The following is a 26,151-nucleotide window of genomic DNA, read 5'->3' on the forward strand; positions in this document are numbered from 1 at the left end:
TCCACTGTAAAGCAACGCGATGCTTATAACTTTAACCACGACCATGCATAAAACAAAGATGTCATTCTCTGACAACTGTGTAAACACATCTATTACACATACTTTGCGATGTCAAGAAATGATATTTTTTACTAATCAGCCATTTCGCTCTTATCCTTTAATATATTTTACAGTCCAATATTTTCTTTCTATCGCGCCTATAAGAAAGATGCCATTTTTTTGACAGTTTTATAACAACAGCCACTATATACTCTCTTCTCTATCAGAGAATGACTTTTTTACTAATCGGTCATTTCGCTGTTATTCTATAATATATTTAACAGCACAATATCCCATTGATATGTCATAATTAACAAGTGTGTAGACATAGAAATTATATTTATACATTTTCCATCATTAGGGAATAATATTTAATAAATGAGCCATTTCTCTACGAGTCTATACATTTCACAGCTCATAGCGAAATAGCACGAAATTTTCAAATTTATTCCCGTAGGTGCACACAGATATCACTCCTTGACAAGTGTGTAAACACAGCTCACTATATTTACACTATCTTCAATGTCAAGGAATGGTATCTTCTACTAATCAGATTTTTTGCTATGATTCTATATATTTCATAGTCCAATATCTCATTGTAAAACAACTCGGAGTTCATAACTTTACTCTCGACCGTGTATGTGACAAAGATGTCATTCTATGACAACTGTACAAACACAGCAACTATATATACTCTTAAATATCATGGAATGATATTTTTTAGTCAGTTACTTTACTATATCTTATAATATATTTCACAGTCCAATATCCCATTGCGAAATAACACAGAATTTAGCTTTATTCTCGTCCATGCGTATAATTGACAAGTGTGTAAATATAGTTAGCGGAACTATATTTATTTATACACTTTTTATTTTAGGAATTGATATATTTTATCAGCCATTTTGCTATTTTTCATAAATCAATATCTTCTACGATGTAGCACGATACAGTTACATTTATTCTAGTAAGTGCATACAGAAAAGACATTACTCCCTGACCAGTGAGTAAATACAGCTCACTACATCCATACAATCTTCGATATCAGGAAATAATATCTTTTATTAATCATATTCGTGCAGTAAACTGTCATATAAATATTTTCTCTAGTATCTCAATAATCTGCTGATAATATTCATTTAACTGGTTTCATTTAAATTGTTTGTTAACTACGATTATAAGATGTGACAGTAAATATATAATAAGACTATATGTTAAATATTTTAAGCAATAAAAAAAGGAGAAAAGATTTTCAAAAAGAGAAGATTAGCAATTCGCTCGTAATGTTTTTACGTATATTTTACGCAATTTTATTAATTATATCAGAATAAAGCGGCAGTTTTTCTTTGAGGATTAAATTCAATTTCTAGACTTTATATTTTAAATCTTGAAATATCTTATATAACATTGGTGAGTTTAATTTATATAAAAATACTTCTTTATTTATTGATTACTAGTCAATGAACGTGAAAGTAAGTTTGTTTGTTACCTCTTAGTGTTTAAAACATAGGCTTCTTTTTATCCTGGTCAGTGGACATATACAGATCACGCGAACAAAGACGTAGGTAAAAGCTAGTTTTTTTTTTTTATAATTGAAGTCGATTGTAGAGCAAAATCTACTCATTCGTAGCCATTTGCCATTCGCGATGACCATTTAAAGAGACCATTTTTAGCAGCTATCTCAACAGCCAGAACATAACCGTTAAATTATAACTGGAGATTGTCCACCGCAGTTATAAACGCCAAATGTAATTTATTACGAGGGCTTTGATCAAAATTAACATACAATATACACTGCGTGGTATATATCAGTAGAGCTATTCGCCGCTATATGTAGTGGTGTTCAGGCCAGACAATGGACGGCGCGCGTAAATAAATCACGCGTAATGGCGCGACGTTTTTCCTTTATATTTTTAACACACGTTCACTTAATTTGTCAAAATAAATTCAGGACCTTTAAATTTTTAAGTTAATTAGCATATGCCTTAACTTTTTTTTTATAATTAATAACCTAATTGAAGAAGATAGGTCAAATCATAACACCTTAGTCCTCAGGAATAGCAACGTACAAGTGGCACAGTATACTCTGTTATATCCATGATAATGTTGGTCTATAGGCGACGATGACCACTTTCCATTAGGTGGGCCGTCAGCTTGTTTACCTTTGTAAGTTGTATAAAACAAAAGGTTTTATCTACATTTTACCCACAAGGAAAAAAGTCACAGGTACCCCCTTTGAAGTAGATAGGTCAAATCATAACACCTTAGTCCTCAGGAATAGCAACGTACAAGTGGCACAGTATACTCTGTCATATCCATGATAATGTGTATGTCTATAGGCGACGATGACCACTTTCCATTGGGTGGGCCGTCAGCTTGTTTACCTTTGTAAGTTGTATAAAACAAAAAGTTTTATCTACACTTTTTCCGTAAAGAAAAAAAGTCACAGGTACACCCTTTTTCATAAAAACATTAAACGTCTCATAAACCTATTTTAGTTATTGAGGTGTTTTGTCTTTTTTTTACCTGAATTCCCAATTTGAAAGAAAGTAATAAAACACTTTAATACTCGTAGATAAAAAGGGTTCGAAGGAAATTTTTGTTGTTATGAATAATCTATTGTTTATCTTATTCGTTTCAGGTAATGTCACATTATACAGCTAGTTCGCAATAAAACCTTTTGACAAAGATATTTCTTCTATAGTTAAAATAGGTTTGAAGGAAGTGTAATTATTATGAATAGGAGATTTATTCTTTATCTTAGACTACACAGATAAAGCCACAAATTGCTAGTTTTTTTTTTTTAATATTTTAAGGGCTTTTACCTTCTTCAGGTAAAATTGTACCCTGTCCTATTGTACCCTGAACTGATTTCTCCAACAAAACTTTATCTACCTTCCCTAGACGCGGAAAGAGAAGAATTAATGGGCATCAATAATTTACACAGATGTTCAAAAATTTCTGGTTTAAGTTCAGCTAACATAGTTTGAATAAGACCAACATTCAATTTATTTAAGTTAAAGTGGCGCATGAATTCTTCTCTTTCCTTCGTGTTAATACGACACTCTAATAGAATATGATGCACATCATCGATGGTATTACAAGTTTGACAATGGGGTGACAAGGACTTTCCCATCATATGTGCAAATTTTTTTGATGGATAAAGTTGGCAATAACATTTTCGACAGAGATATTTCTTTAACAGATAAAATAAGTTGTAAGAAAGTTTTTTTCTTTTATTTTTAAAGGTGGCTAATCTTTGTTCTAATCCACACAGGTAAAGCCATGGTAATATAATTTTTGACCGAGATGTATTTAATTTATCATAATTAATCACTGTAGAATAGGTTTCAGTATCTACTTAGTAAGATTAAAGACACCTACGTACTAGCATTTTTATGAGTCCATTTTATTATTATAATGTATATTATAATTATCCATAGACAAGCTACTAATATGTCTGTTCGTTAAATTCATAGTTTCCTATATTTTCTTCCAACAAATAGATTTTACAGAGCAAACTCTGTAAAAAAGTTAAACTACATAAAAAAACAAGCTGACCCGGCAAACGTTGTTCTGCCATATAATTTTTTTCGGGATGGAAACACCCTTATCATCTAGCGGTATGAAATATATAGGTCATAACCTATTCTCATACCTACCAAATATACAAAAAAAATCATAAAAATCGTTCAAGTCGTTTTGGAGTGGTTCGACCAACGAAGTATAACGAGTCGTTAAACTATTAAAACCTATCTTATTTAAATTACGTACATTTAAAATACCACACATTAGATTTTGCTTCACGGCAAACAAGATATTGCTCCGCTAAAAAAATACAATTAATAAGAGACTAATCTGTATCGACTGCAATAAGAATCATCGAAACCAGTTCAGAATTGGTTACGTAGTATATGTACAAAAATACAGACGAATTGACAATCTTCTTTTGGTAATCATTTAAAAATGTTTCCATTAGTTATACATAAACTTTATTAAACCCAATCCTTTTCTCCGTAACTGAAGCGACTATCGTATTGCCATATTGGCACGCTTCCATAGCAGTAAAGTTTAGAACATACCAATTTTTTGCCCACCACTTCGTACGTATGGATTTCTAATGTTTCGTACAAAAGACGAATGTTTCGACCAGGACCATATTAGACTGTTTAATAATTAAAGTCATTAATAGTTAATTAGTTAAAATTAATTTTTAAATTTATTCATTTATTCCCGTTTCTTATAAATCATAAAACATGCAGCGTGAAAGTGAAAAGGTTAAATTAACTATTGATTTATCTAACAATATAACTGTAATAGATTAAAATACGAAACAATAAAAACATGTTTATGACATACTTATTTTATTATTTGCTCTAAAAATTATAGGTGCCTATTTATTTAGTGGACATTTGGCAAATGACTTGTTACGATTTTATCTTTCGAGGTTCAATATACAAGGCTGATTCACTATTTGTCTTTAACTGCATTGAAGTTAGTCATTAAGTACAATGAACGAGACAATAGATGTACAGAGGCACATACTACTTTTACTACTAGAGCCCTCAAAGTATGCTAGAATAAGAAAAGAGAGATGAAAAAATTAATTGACTCTGTACACGTATAATTCCGTTCACAGACATAATAGACGTAGATGACGCAAGTGCCTGCTTCAACATATGCGAAGACTAAGTGTATTACTACTAAATTACTTGCTTTGACTTCTAACAAGTTTATTAATCATCTTCAGTCCACCTTTTAGACCGATATTGTCTTTTGATCAATAAAGTTATTTGAATAAATAAATACAAAATGGGAAAGGTTCTCAATTTATCGAAATAAAAAATAAAATCAGGTACAAATTATACGATTGGATTCTATTGTACTAAAAATGACAAACAGATTAAATTATTTAATCATCATCGTCATCATGTCAGCCGTTATCTGTTTACTGCCTCCCTCATAGCTCCACTGCCATAAGGTACGGTCCTGAACCACCTGCCTATTTAATTATAATAAAGTTAAAACGCGATAAACTAGAGAAGTTGAAAGGAGACTTATCAAAATCGATTCGGCAAAGATACATTTAACATGTAACATAAAAAAGTATCGTCAAACCGGATGCCTTCTTTTTGAAGTCGGTTAAAAACCGCAGTAAGCTCACCTCTATAGATAAGCATCATCAACATAAGCTGTGGCATTGTGGTTGATATTTTATTTTAATTACATCACGTTCGTACCTATAACGAAAACAGTTGAACTATTATTCTGTCTACCCCACTTGAACGGCAGTCATGAACATATTTTACAATTACCTACCAACTTTAATTAGTTAACAATAAGTAATACCTATCAATGAATTGTGGACGTGACAATGTCATTTCTTGTTAAACAATTCAATAAACACATAATGGTTTCCGAAACCTTTATGTTAGATAAGAGAAATAATCTCAGAAACCGATATTGTTCCTCTCATGTCGACTCAATAAGTATGAGCGAGACAGCAACACAGCGCACTGAACAAAAGGACTGGTCAGGTACCTCCCTAAAAAGAGATTGAAAATATCCATAGAGAAAATTTTCTAATACGCTGTTGGCACGTGACGACTTAACTATGTCATCTATTTTAATATAAATAATAAAAGAAAATAAAATATTATTCATTATTTAAATATAGTATTCAAAATTATCATAAATATTGTTATTAATTTTCGTAAATCCCAAATACCTACATTATAAAATAACTTTTGAGCTAGATTACAAAAATGCATACATTAAAAACTTATACTATTCAGTAATCAATACTTAACTAAAATCCAAAAAGCTGTACGCTAATTAGTCAACTAACGGAATGGCTAATTAGCGTTTATACCTAATCAAAATTGTAAACCTTGTAGAATAGGTATCTAAATTAAAGCTAGTACATCAAAACTTATTTTATTCTATTATTCTAGTTTTATCGATAAATTTATTGAAGGTCTTTAAGAAATATCTAAGAATAAATTCTCAGTTTTCATAACTGCTCAGACCTGCTTACAAAATTATTACGTTTACCCAATCTTATGTAAGAAGATACTTATATACAGTTAAATATTGAATTTTATATTTTACTGTAAACATTTTAATAGTTAAATTTATAATAATGTTAAACTTACATTGCTAGATAACATCTAGAGGAACTACCAATAAACGATTATTACTAATTAATGATTAAGTTAACATTCGAAACACTATTTAACAGCTATCCAAACGGATGTCAAACCTAACATTAACTATGGTGATGTAAGCAGAGAAAGGCGTAAGTACAAAGTTTTACTTCTTAATATTGCATTAATTGTCTCTGTTACTTATTAAAAAAAAAATTAATTACCATAAATTTACTAAAAAACAATCGTAACGAAAAAAGTTAAAAAAAAGTCTAATTATACTTTTTTAAACTTACCTTATTAAAAAGATACACTCCAAATCAACAGTGACACGAGCGGTTCATAGACAGTCATAGACGAAACAAATTAAAAACAAAACACAATAAACTGTTTAAAGATCGAACGGTTAATTTAAAAACATAATGCCAACCTCAACGAGCTGTATCACATGAAACGATCAACTTAGCACTTGTTCAAACAGCCGAACGCTACATAACTAAAGCGAAAGCGACAGACAACAGTACGTGTGCAAGTATCGGCTTCGCGCGCCAAACTGCCTTGCTTTGCTATCCCATACATAAGTTGTGGTGATTTACAGAGGGCGCAGGCGGGCAACGCGACCCTGCCGTAGGAGCTCCCCTTCCTTGCGAAGGATACCTCATTATCCTCACTGTAATCCGTGTGCCTTTTTGATAATTTTTATTTATAGGGTGACACTTGATATAACCTTTTCGAAAGTCGTTTCCAAAGTGACAAATCTCATGTCTTGTTTAAATATGCAATTATGACCATAATTGTCCAAACTACTGACTACAATATACATTTTATTTTAGTTACTAAATTTATATTAAATAGTTAAATATTTTTAATAAATACCATATTATTTCTATTAATATTACGAAGTAAATAAAATCAGAATACCTTTATTTTCCTGATAATTTAACTTATCAAAAGTATGTACTAATTATAAGTTAATAACAAGTAAGTAATGTTCGTAAATTTAATTTCTGATTTAATCGATTTGAGGCTTTAAATGATTGTGTTACGAAGTAATTCCATTTGGTTAACATGGAATCGATACAAAGAAAGTGCCATTTTAGTAGAAATACCTACCCAGCAGATTATAGGATCGAAGATTGATTCAAAATTGAAAATCATTTCCTGATTACAAGTTCAATGATAATTGTGAAATGAAATGAATATAATGTATAAAATTAATATGAAATTCCATGAATGCGTTAACAATATAAATTATGATAAAGATTAAAGACTTTGAAAACAAAGAGGTTGAAACTGGATATTGTCTGAAGTTGCCTTTGGAACATACATTAAACTAAAGCAGTTTACGTCAATCCCAATTTCTGCTGGTAATTATGATTTTACTGTGATATCAAATTTTAATATGAAACAAAAAAGCGGTGCTGTTAGACAATTTTCGTATTTAATAAATCCTTAATTAAATGAAAAAAAAAAATTAATGAGAAAAAGAATTAAAAAATAGAATACGATGAGACAGTATTCCTAAGATGCCAGTAGACATGTATTGGGGCCGATTAAGAGGTGTCAATTACTTATCTCTTAATCTAATATTTAAATTTGATAATTAAAATAAAAAATACTGTTTTATGGTCCAACATAAACTAACATTATAATAATTTTACTTTAATCCATTAGAAAATTAGTTAAAATTGGTTTTTAAAATAAAGATTTCGCTGTAATATCAAATTGAAATTTTAAATATAGGATAAAAGAAAAAAGATCTCGGAAACGACCCCTCTATCTCTTTATATATCAGATTAATTACTTAAAGAATTGCTCGATAAATAAATCTCAGAATGACACTTCAGAAACCTCAAGACTACAACGGGTAAGAAACTCATAAAATAGTTCATAAATTCTTTTAGTCAACTTAGATAAAATCTCTCTATTTTCTAGACAATTTTACAACACAGAGTAAAATTTCGGGATAACGAGCTATTAAAATAATACAGCATTGGAATAATATAGAGTTCGATAGAGAAGGAGTATTTTCATACTTAATATTATCTAATAGGTAAAATATAATATACTAGGGATGAGTAATATCTGATATTTATATATTGGCTTCTTCTGGATATTGATGATATCGCTCATACCAGTTGAATATCTGTATTCATTATTAATAGGTTCTTAATTTGAGTATCGCATATTAGATAACCTATATTTAATATAACTGTTATTGGCACAATATATGCACAGATATTGCTACTATTATATGTAGATATTGTTATATATTACCTTTATAATAGACATCAAGTAGAAGCCTATTGAATGTCAATGTTAAAATGTATGTGACTGCAAATTTCTGTTAAACTAAGTTTGTAACACTGTTTTGCAATTACATGAATATTAAGTAATCTATGGAAATTATTGTCTAATGCAAATAGCTTTACTGTAATACTAATATATTTGCACGGCTAATAACATGCTTGACTTTTAATTCCATTTACTATGTAATGTAATCGATCCAGCCAGTGTGTGCCTATTACTCAAGTTTTGAGTCGCTGGTTCGTTGAAGAGCTATTTAATAAATAATAATTCTGAAGTTTTATTTACTTGATTTACGCTCTAGATGTAAACTTAAATTGTATTTATTGTAATTTAATTATCATCATTATAAGTTTGTTTTGTGACGAAATCTTTAATGAATAATATTATATTTGAATACGTGCCAAACGTCGACAAGTTCGCAGCTGCTATATCGACCCTCAAACAACCGAATTCGATGATCCGTGAAGGTATCGACTGCATTTAGTTATATTACAAATAAATTTCCTGAGACGGATTACTGTCTCGTCTCTTTGTATTGTCATAGATACACTTGTTGAAATGTTGTTTATATTCTACGGAATTAGCTCGAGTTGCGAGGAAAATTTATTGTGATCGTATAAGGTCAACGTTTACACCGAGCGCAGAATGCGGAAGCCTCGGGTATAGCGGTGCTGTGTTGCATGAAGTGCGATGCGTACAACTACGCGTACGTCATTGGTACTCGCGAACTGCGCTAACCCGAATATACGAGGATGCCGGGTCGAGGTTCAATAATTGCGGGCCGTCAAGACTTTCACCTTCGGCGCGCGGCCGGCGGCGCCAAGGCCACCGAGGCACCGTTCACCGTAACTTCCGCCCGCTGGAGCTCGTGCCGAGCACCGCGGCTCGCGACAGCTACGGGGCCACGGTTCGTGATCGTCTCTCGCTTTTGCAATACGAATTTCGGAAAGCGGCACCGGTACCAGTGCAATGGCCTCAGTCAAAATAACGGTCCAATCGTTCCACGTTACGCAACACTTAAGGAAATGCTCGTTGTCCACTATGTACGTATGTAGGACGCTACTGATAATGAAGGAGAATAAATATGATAAAATGCATGTCAGCTGTTTCGAGCACAATATGTGCAGCGTTGACACGGATGTTCAAACAAATTCTCTTTTATATCTGTTATGCAGTTCAGTATCTGATAACATCTAAAATAGGTATTAACATTATGAGCAAAACGTGACATTACATTTAGATTCGCTTTTTACGTACTGTGGCGTAGGTTTAGAACGTGTGTAGATAAATTATTTCTGTAATCAAATTCTATGATATTTATACCGTCTTCACTTCGACTGTCATTTCATAGTTGATAACGCTGGTTTTAAACTGTTCCAGTTGATTCTTTTCATTCGCTTCCTTTACGAGTATATAGTACTGGTGGAAGTGTAATTTAGATGCCAATACCTTAATGCATCGGGGGAAAGGAATTGTTAGTAATGGGGTCTAACAGCTTCCATTGTCAGCATTACACCATATCAGGTCGACTCCTATGCAGTTCCCCCTGAAAACCATCATAGTTTATTGTTGTTGAATTCGTCACATTGGGCCAACAAGGTCAGTTTCTAGTCAGCTTTCATCCTTACCTATCATCTCTCAGTGGTGACACACCAGTGAATATAGGATCACTATTCCGTTTTCACCAATTAAAAAAATACTTCAATGTACTATTAAAAAAAATGGTTTCTATTCTAATTTTAAATTTTTGTACACCAGGATGCATGCAATAGTAAGCGGTTACTCTCTGAGACTACGCTTTAAGTTTACCCACGGGCCGAGTACGGCTGCCACCGACCCATATTTACTGTATACACGGAGTGTACCATCCCATTCCGCTCGTTAAATCGATGCTTTTAATAGAGATGATGGCTCAAGACTCCATTATATTTAAATAAACGGGAACTTAGACACGTGCAAAATGTAAAGTCACGTGGAATTATGGAATTATCAGGTTAAAGTATTAAATATCACAATATCTACTACTATTACTTATTATTAAAACCATGCTGTATTATTTAGGGATAATGAAGGATAGCGCGGGTTACGCTAATTGAAATTGAGAATACAAGCAAAATTTTGTCCAGTGAAAACATTTGGCAAATATTAATGTACTTATAATGATATATTCTCGGAAGTTTAACATGAAACTCTTATCAAAGGAAATTATGCCAAGTCTTGCATTCCTTACTAATATTATAATGATATTATAACAATGTCTTTATTAGTCATTCAATACAAGTATTACAGTTAAAATTCGTCTGAAAACCTCCACAAACAAAAGACAACGACCGATAAATTTTCGAGGTCGGGATCACAAAAGACGTACATAGTTTCGTTCGGGTTTTAATCCGTTATCGCTAAAATATATTGTTATTTATTATGACGTTAATGATAAACGTTACGTTTAAAACTCACTCTATGTAGTGGATAGCTACAAAGAATTTTTATTAGATAATGATAAAGCAAGTACGTTGATAAAACAATAAAGACAATACGATAGTACTGAGAAATAAATATGTAACATATTGAACTTGTGTTTTAAAATGTTATCAACTGTATGTAATTATTGATGATAATGATTTGTATGAAATGTTAATTGCCGAACGGGATGCTCTGCCTCTTATTGACTAAAATGGCACGGCGATGTTAATGAAGTCAGATAAGTACCTTATGTTTTGTTTGGAATTTTCCACAACACAAACAACTATGCGTTGATCTTACGATGTTTTTCAACACTGCCCGGCGCAGAGCTGCGACGTAGAGGAATCGTTCAATTATAAATAAGTACCTACTTACATGAAAGTGAATGGTTATTGTGACATAAAATTTAATAAGAGCTATCGACATTACATTGTGGTTCTGACAGATGTCTCAACGTTCGTGTATTTTATGACTAAAGTTTGAATCTTCAAACAATTATTTATTATGTAATTTTACAAATTTAAATTTTTACAAACGTTTTTTTGCAAGTGTAGTAGTAGTGATAATACCAAATCTATCCACATGATCACCACATGACACCAATTTTATAATTACAAGTAGCAAATGATTCACTATCGAATGGATTACAAATTGTGAATAGAATAATTTTAATAATAGATTTTATTAATTAGTTTCATTAACATTTGGGTTTCAAATTTCTATCTTAATGTCATTTCATTGCTGTTATTGTTATTTTTTCTTATTATTCTCTAATATTGGACAATGTCATCCTAATAGCTGTCTTTACGTATTTTTGCTCATTATTTTACCTCTATGCCAATCTATTTGATTATTTGTTTTTGTTATGGAATTTTAGCAGAATTAAAGTTTTACCACAAGAATATTATAAGAATCGAGTAAAATATATAATCACATGAGCCATCCTTTATAAGTTTAAAATACAAAATTGGAACCTAGATAACTTTTTATAAAGTTAATACCATTTTTCTGGTACTGAAAATTAGATACAATCGTATTGTGATGATGAAAACCTATCTATTCTAAGGGCTCTTTTAGTCTTTATATTTATTTGTCAAAAAACGCCAAAGCTTTTTTAATTTTTTTTTTATATGTTCTATTTTATTATCTTTCACTTCTTCTGCACTAGTATGTTATGCTTTGTTCCTCTAGAGACCCTTTTACGACATTCCATGAATGAAAAGGAGTTGTGACCAAGTAGTGACACACTGTATTTATCCTCCGTCTAATGGAGAATAATGCACATACATAAATAGTGACAATAAATACTGCATTTGTTAGATAGTAACTCTTAAAGAATTAAGTTCGCCGTTTCGTGTCGTTTAAATATTTGTTTACAATCCTAATATTTATAAATACGAAAGTGATTTTGTTTGTTACATTTTGGTCAATAAACGACTCGACTATCATATAAATCGACTAATAGTTTTAAAATTGGCATATGCCCTTATTCATCAAAATCTTTGAAAACCTATTTTAAGTATTAAAAATGTTTTTATTTTAGTGCTAAATTCTCAACTTGACAAAAAATAAAAATAAAGTTAGTTGAAATAAGTCTATGGGAGGTTTTAGTTTTTATGAATAAAATTTATCTACTTAGGATAAAGAAGGGGATACGATACTTGTTATCCCTGTTAATCAATACAACATGGTCACGTGGGCGAAGTTGCGGGTAAAAACTTGTTATTTCCAATAATGTAATTTTGAACCGTATTTAAAAAAAGGAGGTTTTCAATTCGGTTGGTTTTTTTTTATGTTTGTTTTTTATGTTACTTCATAACTCTGTGATAAATTGATTTGAATTTTTTTTTTTGATATAGTAATAGATTAATCCCACAGAAATCTTATCAAAGTGCAATTAAAATACGAGTATAAAGTAAGTAATGTGGCCGCAGTAAACTGTCGATGGAACGTTATCAACTCACTTTCTGTTTCAATCACAGCGGTTTCAATTCAATAATAATAGGTACCTAAGTGAGGCACAGCGACGATTAATTGCTTCGCTCGTTACAAGCACAGATTAAATACTGGATTGTAAGTTGATTCGGGTAGTGAGAATTCCGTACTATTAAAAAAAAATGTTGTTGCAAAGACTTATTTTATTTATTTATTTATTTTATTATTTGCACTTTGTTTACTATCCTTATGTGTTTTACGATAACCTTTTTTTTTCTATTTTTTTTTTTAAGTTATTTTACTGATTCTTTTTTAGATTTTTATGTTTTATACATTTTTTTATAAGTATTTAATATTATAACTTGAGTTTGCTTACCAATTTAATGTATGTAATTTCTCTTATTTTAAATATAATTCTGGGTTAAATTATTTATTTCGGTTGAAAATTTCTTGTTCTCATAAATTAATTAATGTATTTTTTTTATTAAATGTTGCGTTAATTTTAATATCGTAAGTTGAAACCGGTAAAGTCCTTTTTTTAAGTTATTTTACAATAATTAATTAGTGCGAAAAATTATTATGTACTACTATTATATAATTCAAGTATTGATAATGTTTTGCATTATATCTAGTTACTTCTAATTCAAAATAATTTTTCAGACTGATTCAAAACAAAAAAAAACTTTCTTATCATGATATTGATTCGCCTGAGAAATTTCAAAGTACTCTATCTACTAAGGGTTACATTTTTATCTTTATATAAGTGCGTAACCCTAAAAATTGTATGAATAACATCCAATATAGAGTAGCGTAAATTCTGTAGTTTTTTTAGAAAGTTATTATTTAGTACACTACCTTAACTTTCACTCGGTTCATATCGTATAGATGTTTATGTAACCACAATTTGTTTTAATTTAGACAAAACTACAGAATATTGGCGACTTCAGTGTTTTTAAGTATTTTATTTAGATATACTCGTAAATAGGTCGAGGATTTTAAATATAATTTATTTATAGGTCTGTTACATTCTTAAAAATAAATATGCTTAATTGAAAATACATTAATACAAAAAAAAAAAAAACTATTATTGTGTATTCGAATGTTTTAAAAAATCATTTTGTATTTTGATGAGTAGTAATAATTATAGACTATGAGTTAATCTATGGTTTCTTTTGTCTATGCATTGAACAATGACGATTTTCATAAAGTGCTGTTTGTAAATTGTAAATAATGTACAGACAAATTCTAGGTCACGATCCTTTATCAATAAATATTCAATAAACGAATAATTTTAAGTAATTACGCAGTAAACGCGCTGCCAAATACAATCATCAATATGCGACGGGGTTTTAAATTTGATAGTAACAAATACTTCAATTTTGATAAAATGTAATGTATATATAAATACTTTTATAAGTAGGTATGTACAATCGTCCATTGATACTCCATTAAATCTTTAATGAAATACATATAACTAGAATTAAGTTTAGTAAAGAAATACAACTTTATAGATACTTTACATAATATTTGGAGCGTTTACTAATCGAGATGAAACAACAATTACCTACCAACACAAATGTTGTCAAACAAGAACAAAAGATTGAGCGCTACAAGGTAGCTAGCACCAGAGCCGATATCGGCCGATGTTGATACGAAAATAGTCGACCGACGATGCGTCGTGAGGCGGGTCGTGGCACCGATACGGCAGTATGATATAAACGCGTGTGCCACAATTCAGCTATTTAAAAAATAGCAGGACAATATTTTTTTATTATTTATTTGTTTATCACCCATTTTACGGAAGATTAGGCTGTATGGCCATTGTACGGTTGCCTTTTTATCTATTTACTATATTATCTATTACTATCACAATTAACCATAGTTTTTTTTTTTACAATTATGCAAATGTCACGTAGATAGGTCGACTGCTATTTATAATATTATGTACTCCTATATTGATAAATGACATTTATTATAATAAACTACATTAATTTCGTCGTTTGATTCTTCATTCTATGTCTGAAACAATGATCTGATTGTTTATTGAATTTTTGTATTGTGGACACAAAAAATCAAATTTGATGTAGTTTTGGATAAATTCTGAGAATTATTATAAAAGTGAGTTTGTTTATTTGTTTGTTACCCCTTGGTATTTGAACGGCTCAACCAATTGTCATGAAATTTAGTATACACGTACTAAATGAAATGCAGAAAAATATAAGCTTCTATTTATCTCGATCACTCAAAATACTCAGATTAATGAATGAAGTCGCGGGTAAACGCTTGTAATATTATAAAAAAATCATACTAGTCCGTCCATATGTAAGTATTATCTAAGCCAAAAACGTGCTCTCGATCCTCAGGTAAAAGTAAATCGTACACAAAGGGCGTTCACCTTTTGTTCGGAAACTTCAGAAGCAATCGTTTAGTTCACAGACAAAAATAATTAGTGTTTAGTGTGACGTAAAGTTTACAGCATAGATGTTACGAGTATATACTTTTGGATCATGAGAACATTGGGCGATTATTTATAGACGCCAATGTCACTTTGTGTAGTATTGCCAAAAGTGTCACTGACTTTGTTAATCATTACATTCATTCATAACCGGTGTAAATATTAAAAAAAAGAATCCTTATTCAAGAAAACTAAAGTAAAGTAAAATAATTTTTGCTCAAGAAAACTAAATTAAACTAAAGTAATATAATATTTATTTAAGAAAACTAATGTAAATTCAAGTAAAATAAGTTTATTCAAGGAAATTAATGTAAACTAAAGAAAAAAAATACTCAAACTTTGCGGATAGTATTTTTTTTTTATAAATCTACCACCCAGTACGGAATAGAATATCCGTTAAGAAGAATGGGCAATAAACTCAATTGTTTTATTTCAAGTTGAGTTTACAAAAAAAAAGACTATTATGGAAGAGGGACCAAAAACAGTAACGGAATTAAGTTGTAATAATGAAATATTTTACTTAAGAAATAACTATTGGCGAGCTTAGAGTGATCTCTTTTTATATAGAAAGCTAGTGAATCGAGGAGCTAGTTTCATTACTAGACGCCTAATGTTCCTCCCAACACTATCTAACTGTGTGCTGGTAAATAAAAAACCGAAAATGAGTCTTTATTCTTTATACAGAACACGTTCGCGTTTTTATAGATTACAATCTTTCTTCTAGTTCATCCTTAGTAATATTATAAATGTGAAAGTTTGTTTGTTGTTTTATAGCGTCTTAACAGCTTAATCAATTACTATGAAATTTGGTATATACACGTACCCTATGGTATGAAGAACCTATCTGCTATTTTTATTCCGGTCAGTAAACGTAGCCCAGTCACGAAGACGAAGTCGCGTATAAAACCTAGTGTTATCTATTTTTGTACGAGAAATATAAAATATAATACCTATGGTAGGTATAATTGTAAAACATAATAAGTCACTTTTTTTGTTTAATTCATGTATAGAATTCCAGCCAGCTCTATTCCACGTCATACCTTTGACCTCCCTATACAATATGACACTTAGTGTTTCCATTATCTGTCCGATGTAATTATTTCTCTGTTCCCTCTTCTTCTTTAAAATGTTTTTTTCATTTTTAAATCGCTTAAAAATTTATATTAAATACTAATCAGAGAACACATACATAAAAGTATGGGGAGAAAGGTATTGTTATTAATGGGGTCAAATAACCTCATTACTAGCGCTTCCCTGTGAGGTCAACCTCCACTTGGTTTCCCCTGGAAATCATCGTGATTAATTCTAGTTGAATTCGTCAGGATGGGCTAACTGACCTGCTTTCATCCTCACCTGTAATTTTTTACTGGTGCCCCACCAGCGTATACCGATAGCGCAGGTGGGATTACCATTCCATTATCACCCATTAATAAAAACTACAAAAGTATGTGATTTTTATTGTACATTTATTTACCAAGTACGAAAAAGCACGGAAGTTCGACCTGTAATTGTTACATCCCATGATGAAATGAAGAAACAGTTTTAATATTCAATCTAATCATATTTCCCTTGTATTACCTACTTTTATATCGTTAATACAAAGTAATGAAGTATGGAACAGCCACGGTATCAGATATTTCACCCCTGTATTAGTCCGTAATCGCTCCCCTCTTCGCATTTATCGGGTATGTTGCGTGTGAGACCACTAAACGCACCGATGTAAATCAATTTATTCATATTATTATTCAAATTGTAAATTTTAAATTGTATGTATGTAAATAGAATTCAAAATTCTTTTTTATGTCACATAGAATGGCAAACAAGCTGACGGCCCATCTGATGGCAAGTGGTAACCGTCGCCTACAGACATGAGCAGTACCATGGACATAACAGAGTATACCATTTCGCCCATGATACCACCCATGCGTTGCCATTCTTTAAGGCTCAGATTAGAATAGTACATATTCGTCATAAACGTAGAAATAAGTCGAAACTAAAACACTACCTTAAAAAGATGCTGTCAAATTCGATTTCGCCCTGTAAGTTGAGGACTGAGCAATATTACTAAGTAATTAATAAGAGCATAATTCACAATGCCCGGACACTATGACTAATGACGTATCAAATCCGGCCATATAATTAATATTTAATTATTTAAACATTAATATTTAACAGTATTTAGTTATCATGAATAACGCTCGCTATGTGATTGTTGTGAAATTTGATAATTAATTCACATAGGAATGTGACTTCATTTAGGTTATTTATTACTCGTAAGTGGTGTAATAAATAACCTGAATTAAGCCACACGGCCGTGTGGTCCCGGCATAGAATGGGTCACCCCTTTCTTTCTTGTGGATTTTGTATGAGGCGACTAAGGGATGTTAATAGTCGAAGGATGGGCAGCAGCGTCCCTCATAAACATCACCAAAGAGTAACTGCTGTTGTTAACCTGCCTGCCAAAAGTGACAACTACTGCAAAACCTCTCTTATGGGTTTTTATCTCTCTTATATTATATCTTGGTTAGTTGGTTATTATCTCTCTTATATATTTGCTGTTCTTAAATTGTTGTATACCCGATAGGGTATAACTGTTGATACTGATGTCAAATCCATAGCAATGGTTACTGCTATATGTATGTACACAGTTAGCAATAAAATTCTATTCTATTCTATTCTATTCTATTCTATGGGGGAGGCTTATGTTCAGCAGTGGGCAGTTAACGGCTGATATAATAACATAATAAATGTGTATTTGATATTTTGCTATACAATTTAGAAAAAAAAACAATTATTGTTAAAATTTTACCGCTGATGTGATGATAATGATTACTCGTAAGTATAATCACTGGATATAACATCATCTATGTTAATATAATCAGAGCTTATTCTATGGCCAACGAATACTAAAATACTTTCACATAATTATTAGATTTTTTTATTTATTTAAACTAGCACAGTTCGGAGGACTTAACGCCGGATAGCATTCTCTACCAGGCGACCATAAGGTAAATAGAGAAAGTAAGAAGTGCATTATTAAGGAAATTGAATAATTAAGGAAACGTAAACTACTATTTAACATATAACATAAATTATAAACATATAATTACACTACTATACATAAAATACATACATACCTATATATATATATATATATATATATATATATATATATATATATATAGGTATGTATATATATATATATATATATATATATATATATATATATATATATATATATATATATATATATATATATATTATGCATCTTAGAATGGCAAACAAGCTGACGGCCCATCTGATGGAAAGTGGTAACCGTCGCCTATAGACATGAGCGGTACCATGGACAACAAAGTATACTGTTTCGCCCATGATATCCCCATGCGTTGCCATTCTTAAGGACTCAGGTGGTATTCCTCTATACGCTGTAAACTGACTGCCATATCCCACCCTTCAAACTGAAACACAGCCATGCAAACAACTGCTTCACGGTAGAAACACGAATGGGACAGAGGTTTTACAAAGTCCCCCCTCTTGTATATATATAATTATTTTACTTATATAATAAAAGTGTAACTAGATCATGTCTATAGTACATTAAATTAAAATAAAAAAAAAATAAAAAAAATATTAGAAAGTAATAATATCAAAATTTAATACCAAATAGAAAATTGAAACTAAAATAACCGGGAACGTAGCATATATACGTATTTTACGTTTTAAGTTTACTTTATCAGTTTACACATAAAACTCACTGTTTACACAAACTATAAGGGTCGGCTATTCAAACGAGCGAGGTATACAAGAGTCAAATTTGGCAATGAAAGGCAATACAGCCATGGTTTGTAATAACATTAGCTACATGTTATTATTATAATAAATAATCTCAATTCTGTATACCTTTACTCGTATTACATTGTTTAACCTTTTGGAGGATTTAATTTTAAACATTATTGTTTAGTTACTTTCATACATAACATTTTTATTTTCCACTAGCTGCTTCATCCACGTAAACCAGTATATATGCTAAGCTATCTTATATGCTAAGTTAGGATATAACTTAACTAAATTTAATTCAAATCCGTTTAGTAGTTTTTATGTGAAAAGGTAACAAACATCCATCTTTACAAACTTTCGTATTTATAACATTAATGGAATTAATAGGATTTTAGTATAAAGGAAAAACATACGAATTGAGAATTTTCTCCTTTTTTGAAGTCGGTTGAAAATAAGCAATCAATTAACATAAAAATCTTTTTATTGTAGGCATTCTTTACTTTAGGCGCTTGTTTAATTACAAAGAGATGCTAAAACACTCTAAGTGCCTTACTAAATACATCAAGTATAAAAAAAAAGATTGATAAATAGATATAATATATATGATAATTTTGTGCACATAGAATCAAAGAGAATTATTTATTTATTTATTTATTATTGCATTCCATAATTATACTCGTAAGTTATAATCAGACGAATATAATTATCCGTGAATTCGTTGCAGATCTTACGATGGCATCACGTACTTCTTTCCCATTCATGAGCTTCAGACGGTCTGTCAATTTTCATCAATCTCCGTTCCGAAGTTGTATGTGAAACAAAACAGAACGATAAATGGATGAGCCGTTTCGCATTCATACATTTCTCCTTCACAATTTCCATAATATTCTATCGCAATTCGCAAATAACCCCTCTCTAGTTTGGATCTACTGTCTTTATTTCTCGTTCCATCTCGTGAGCTACTTTATCCCCGACATCTTCGGCCAATGGATACGGAAAAAAGTATGTTTCTGTCACTGCTTTGTTTCACTTTCCTTTTGTGTCACGTATGTGACCTGCCTATGTATTTAGTCGAATAAAGATAAGAGTATATGAATATTATGAATATCTAAGTATTTTACATCATATTTTACACAATATCACTGCCACGTTCTTTAACTGTGCATCTATTGTCTATTATAAAAACATATTATAGTCTATGGAAACACTTTACCAGAGGGAGACTTTGTACAAAAGTCGATTGCTTGGGTACCTCTGTCCCATTGTGTTTCAACCGTGAAGCAGTTGTGTTTGCATGGCTGTGTTTAGGTTTGAAGGGTGGGATATGGCGTGAATTTATAGGGTACAGAGGAATAACACCTGAGTCCTTAGGAATGGCAACGCATGGGGGGTATCATGGGCGAAACAATATACTCTGTTATGTCCATGGTACTGTTCATGTCTACAGGCGACGGCTACCACTTTCCGTCAGGTGGGCCGTCAGCTTGTTTGCTATTCTAAGTTGTACAAAAAAAAAACATTTACAGTACTGTGCCATAGATTATCAAGTTTTTTATTGTAATCATTAATAATCATAGATAATAAATATGTACTACGTTATCAACATGTACTTTTATAACTCTGTATTTTCTAATGAATAGCCTAGAGTTATACATTTAAAACTCTTTCTTACCAGTTGTGAAATGTATATGTCTAGACAGAGCAACGCGTCCCGAATTGTCAGACAATTATTCGGGTAAGTTGAAATTCAAAAACTTTTTGTTCTTTTTTTATGCAACTTAGAATGGCAAACGAGCTGACGGCGCGCCTGATTGGAAGTGGTAACCGTCGCCTATAGAAATGACCATATACCATTGATATAAAAGAGTATACTGTGTCACCCGTGATACTCCACATACTCATGTGTCATGATTACAATTTATAGTGGCATAGTTAATTACATCTAATAAAATCATCAAAGCTCTAAAGTCAATCTACATCAGTCAGTCAATTTCCTTGAACATATTCAGTTATCGAAGTGCTCAGTATCTTTGCTAATAAATGAACAAGATTTTTCTTAACTTTTCCCAACTTAATTTGTCAGAAACTTCGCGATTCCGCTGAATACATTCGTCCATGAGCCGAATATGTACAACAACATACATAGTATATGTATACTATAACATACAGTATCACTACGTGTTATAATATAAAGTCCTAAATTTCATGAGATTTTCATTTACTAACAGAATGGTAAATGAAAAAGGTATATATATATATATATATATATATATATATATATATATATATATAGATGTATATTCCGAAATATAACTATAATCGTTGAAGACGTTAGTAAAAATCAATCCTTCTGGGAGGTTTCATCGTAAATATATTATAGCCTGTAATTTAGTATATAAATAAAAATAACATAAGTAATAATATATTATAACTGCAAGCTTCCTTTGATATATAAATGGATATTATGCGCTTGAAATACAATTCTTTCGATTTGAAAAAATAAATTAGCAATTAATTCTGTTTTAATTAAATGTATTATATCTTGCAGATGTGTGCGAATGTTCTAACACTCCTCGAGTATTTATCTCAACGGTGGAGAAAACCGCAATAAGATTCATCAAGTAGACAGACGCGGAGGGCTTATTAGATAAAATTTATAGATGTATAATATCACTAGCTAGATCCTAGACCTTAGATATCGCGTTAGATTAAATCCTATATATTATGTACAAAGTAAATAATATAATTCATCCCACATATAATTGTATGTATATTACACATACATACACACTCACACACACGCACGCACACGCACACGCACACACACACACACACATACTCAACACACACATAAACCCTCTCTCTCTCTCACACACACACATGTATGTGTGTGTAGGTTTATTATTATTTATGTATTATTATTATTTACATATGTAAATGTGTACAGTTATTTTTTATTCTATTATATGTTCAATTTTAACTAGGTATTTTTGATTTTATCTTCAGCTGTACAGTTTTTATTTTTGAACATTCTTTAGATTTCTTTCAGCATATCAAAGGTTGACTGTCCCAATAGGTCCCTCTATAGGATAAATCCGCCATTGCATATTAAATCTCTTAATGTGTTTAATGTAAATTATGTACAATAAAGATTTTACAATACGATACAATATAATCATAAATGATAATATTATAAAGTTGTATTGTAACATTTCAAATAAAAGCAGAAAAACTTAAAAATCAAACCAATTAAATAAACCGAACAATTTACCATTACGCTCGGTATACCGTTAGCGTAGTGTAGTAACTCGCTTCTAGCATTTAGATAAACGGCATTCCTTAAGACAAAAAGAAAAAAACAAAACCTTAGATAAATAAAATAAATACATTTGGATATATTAACCATAGTATAAAAAACTTTTTCATATTTTATATTGTGATACACATTAGCAACTCGCTCCGGTTTCACACGGTTTTTTTAATAAAATAAACCCATGTTCAACATCATTATCCGTCCTCTGATGAAAGTAGGCCTCCCCCATACGAGTTGGTTACCATAAGCAATGGTCCTGAGCCACCTTCATCCACTCCCTGCAGACTGGCTGAGGTCATCACTCCATTAACCCCATTTAATGGAGTGATGACCTCAGCCAGTCTACCGGTCGGCCGGTCGTCCTACACTGCATTTGCCCGTACGGGGTCGCCACTCAAGAACCTTTCTGCCATGTTACGCCCATGTTACTCGCTGATAATGTAGCGTTCTATAAATGAAACTATTTTTAAAATTGTTTAAGTTTTTTTTAAGTTTGTTCATTATAAACAAGAAATGATATATTGTCTTTTTTATATAAAGTTTGTTTAAACTACTATTTAATTCCAAACTTGTAGAGCATTATAAATAACTATATAGTTATACTATTTATTAAGTACATATGTAGCAACTAACATAAATCACTAAATATTACTTTTTGTAAATACATTTTTTAAGCTCTTTTCGGTTGATCGCATTCATGAATCATATTGTCGCTGTGTTCACTCAGGATGAAGCGGTCACATATGTATAGGGCTATAATAAAAAAAAAAAAATACGTTTATATTAAATATACATTGAATAAGTTAAGTATTATAGACTGATATAAAATATTATTCTCAATTTCGTGTATAATATAGTATATGTCATATATGTGTAAGTATATTTGTTATTCATATATATTTATTCGTTTATATATGTATTTTTAGTATGTATGTATATCAATAATTAGTAGTACCGCATTCGAGTATTCTAACACTTTCCTATGGTTGACTGGGAGAGAATACTTTTAGCATTAATTCCGCCATGTACACATATCTGTACTAACGAATAAATAAATAAATAAAAAATAATTTAATGAATATATTTTATATTATACGAGCATCGAACTCGGGACCATTAGAAAACGAAGTAGTGTATTTAACCGCTACACTATCAGCTTAGTATCTTTATATACAGACGAAATTGTGAATAAAACGCCAAAAATGTAATCTACAAATTGCTACTCTTAATTATGAGTCGAACATGTCAACGAAAATCCAGGGACGTCACTGAAAAACTTAGACAAATAATTTGCGTAGGGACGTCTGGAGTCTCGGGCTAGACCCAGACAAATTCTGGTAGTCTGGCGCGTAGCGAGGGTTCACTGCACTTCACAATAGCGGCACGATCGCTCACCCGCATTATTTTTCAATCTGCCCCATCTCCAATAGAGATAATTAAAATAGAATTATTAAAACGTACATTGTAATAATATAAAATTAAAATGAAAATAAAATAATTCATTTCAAGTATAATATAAACTCATATTTTACATTATTCCTATCAATTAAATAATACTTATTTGTTAATAAAAAAAATAAATAAAATAAACATATGACATAAAACAAAAACTGTAATTAACATTATATTTTCCTTAGTTAGCAAGTAAAAAAAGTAACATAAATATTTATAATAATAAATAAATTACAAGGACATATAAAACTAATATTAGTCTTTCAAAATGTACCTTATAGATGCATTTATTATTTAATTATACAAATATGCTATACTTATACAAGTATTTTATTCAATTTAATATAACAACAAATGATTGCTCATTTAAAAAAAAATATACCTATTTCTTATTATATTTATTATTATTATTTATAGACTTATTTAGTATATTTATTGATTTAATTTAAAATGGTAACTTTATTATATTCAGTTATTTTATAAATATGACACTGATTACGTAATTTGGCATAGAATTCACACGAATTTCAGTCAAATAAATGTGAAAACCTAACCTAATATCTTTTCTAAGATACTCTAAATCACATTAATGATAAAATGATAAGATAATAAAATTATATGATAGCAGAGACAAACTGATTACATCAGTTTGCCACAGAACGGAAACTCGACACCGTATTCTTTTAGTATATAAACGTTTATGGTATTTTTATATGCACTATAGTATATTGCAAATACCTAGATAAATATGTTGCCTAAAACGTTAATGCAATTAAGTTTCCTTAATTAAAAATCCGAGGTACCTTGATTTAAAGATTTTTTTTGCTGTTACGAAAATTTAAAAGAAAAAATACCAACAAATAGTTTTCCATTTTTATTTATGTTGGTATAAAACCTCAAAGAAATAAACATTTATGTATACCTATTATAAGATTTTTATATTTATACCTTTAATAGGGAATGAACGTTATTTTATATTGATATGACGCCATTACATTTCTTTTTGCAATTCCGCACAAACTTTTTTTTTTTAATAACTTAAATCGTATAAAAATCTTTAATAACTAGTCGTATTTCATAATTTTGTCGGAGGAAATAGTATGAATCAGTTGCGTTATAATTATTATGTTCCTAGATAAACCTATGTACTTGCTTCCACTGTGCGTTAATTAGTTAAAAAAATTATATTGTGTAATACAATAGATAAGTTATAAATATTTAATAGATATAATATCACTCATTCATGCTGTAATATCAATAGTTTTCAATAAATAGATACAGATCGTAAATACTTAATCAATAATTTATATACAATTAATTAATTGACCTTCGCATCAATAAGGCGAAGACAAGTCACGACGAACTAAAAAAGTACCAAAAAGAAGGTATTTTAGCAAATTTAACAGCACCTATTATCTTCACTTCAACACCGTAAATTAAACTGCTATATAGATACAAAAGACGAGCGGACCGGTCTGCCGACTCGTGTGTAGACTAGTCGAGCTCGCGATTAGTCGCTCGATTTTGTCGCGGACGCGTGGGACGATTTCAATTTGTTTCCTTTGTCCGTAGTGCGGTATGTTGACTAGTCGAGCGATGAGTTGCACGCTCCGAGAGTGACATCTGTGGATCGGTCCGGCACAGAGTATACCGAGTTATGGAGCTTCAAAGACGCTCGTGCCAGGCGGCCAGGATTGGGGGCCGCGGGGTGAGAGGCAGGTGCGTTTATTTCACAGGAAAAGGGATTCAATTGAAGATCTGATGTATTAATTCGCCACCTAATGAAAGCTGTTTAATCAAATTCAGAATTGTGTACCAGTATTATTATAAAAGTTTTTACGATTATTGCCTTAAATGTTCGTGGACCTGTTTACCGGAGCGGTCCTTTTCACATTAACATTCGTAAACGAATACGTTTTGAATAGTACTCATTAAAAGTTAATACCTAATTAAATATTAATAAAATAACGTGTCTTTAAGTGTTATGTCCGCCATGTGTACCTTTGTTATCTACACGAAGTCAAATAAATAAATAAATAAAATTATGATATATTAACAGTGGCAAAGTAAATTCAAAGTAATGTAGATATTTAAGTACTTAAAGGGGCAAAGATTAATACAATTATTTGTTTATTATTAATTAATTAATGACTTTGTTACTTGGATGTATATACACGTACATAAATTTGCCTTTTCTTTTTTGGGTTTGTATGTCTGTAAATATATTTGTAGTTTGATATGGTAAATTAATGTTATAGATT

At 30.7% G+C, this 26,151-nt stretch overlaps 1 protein-coding gene across 3 annotated transcripts in view; it reads right to left on the reverse strand.

The window, feature by feature from the left end:
- Nucleotides 1–26,151, reverse strand: part of LOC113512883 (uncharacterized) — a 92,478-nt gene that overhangs the window by 11,259 nt on the left and 55,068 nt on the right. The window contains exon 1 of one of the 3 annotated variants that reach the window (XM_026896840.3): nt 6,482–6,749. The exons of the other annotated variants lie outside the window; for them this stretch is intronic. The gene's annotated coding sequence lies outside the window, so the exon portion shown is untranslated. Of the gene's footprint in view, nt 1–6,481; nt 6,750–26,151 lie in introns of those variants that run through there. 3 annotated transcript variants of the gene reach the window in all.

This window comes from Galleria mellonella, unplaced genomic scaffold (genome assembly GCF_026898425.1).
Source record: "Galleria mellonella isolate WM207_F2 unplaced genomic scaffold, CSIRO_AGI_GalMel_v1 utg182, whole genome shotgun sequence".
In the NCBI taxonomy this organism is placed as follows: domain Eukaryota; kingdom Metazoa; phylum Arthropoda; class Insecta; order Lepidoptera; family Pyralidae; genus Galleria; species Galleria mellonella.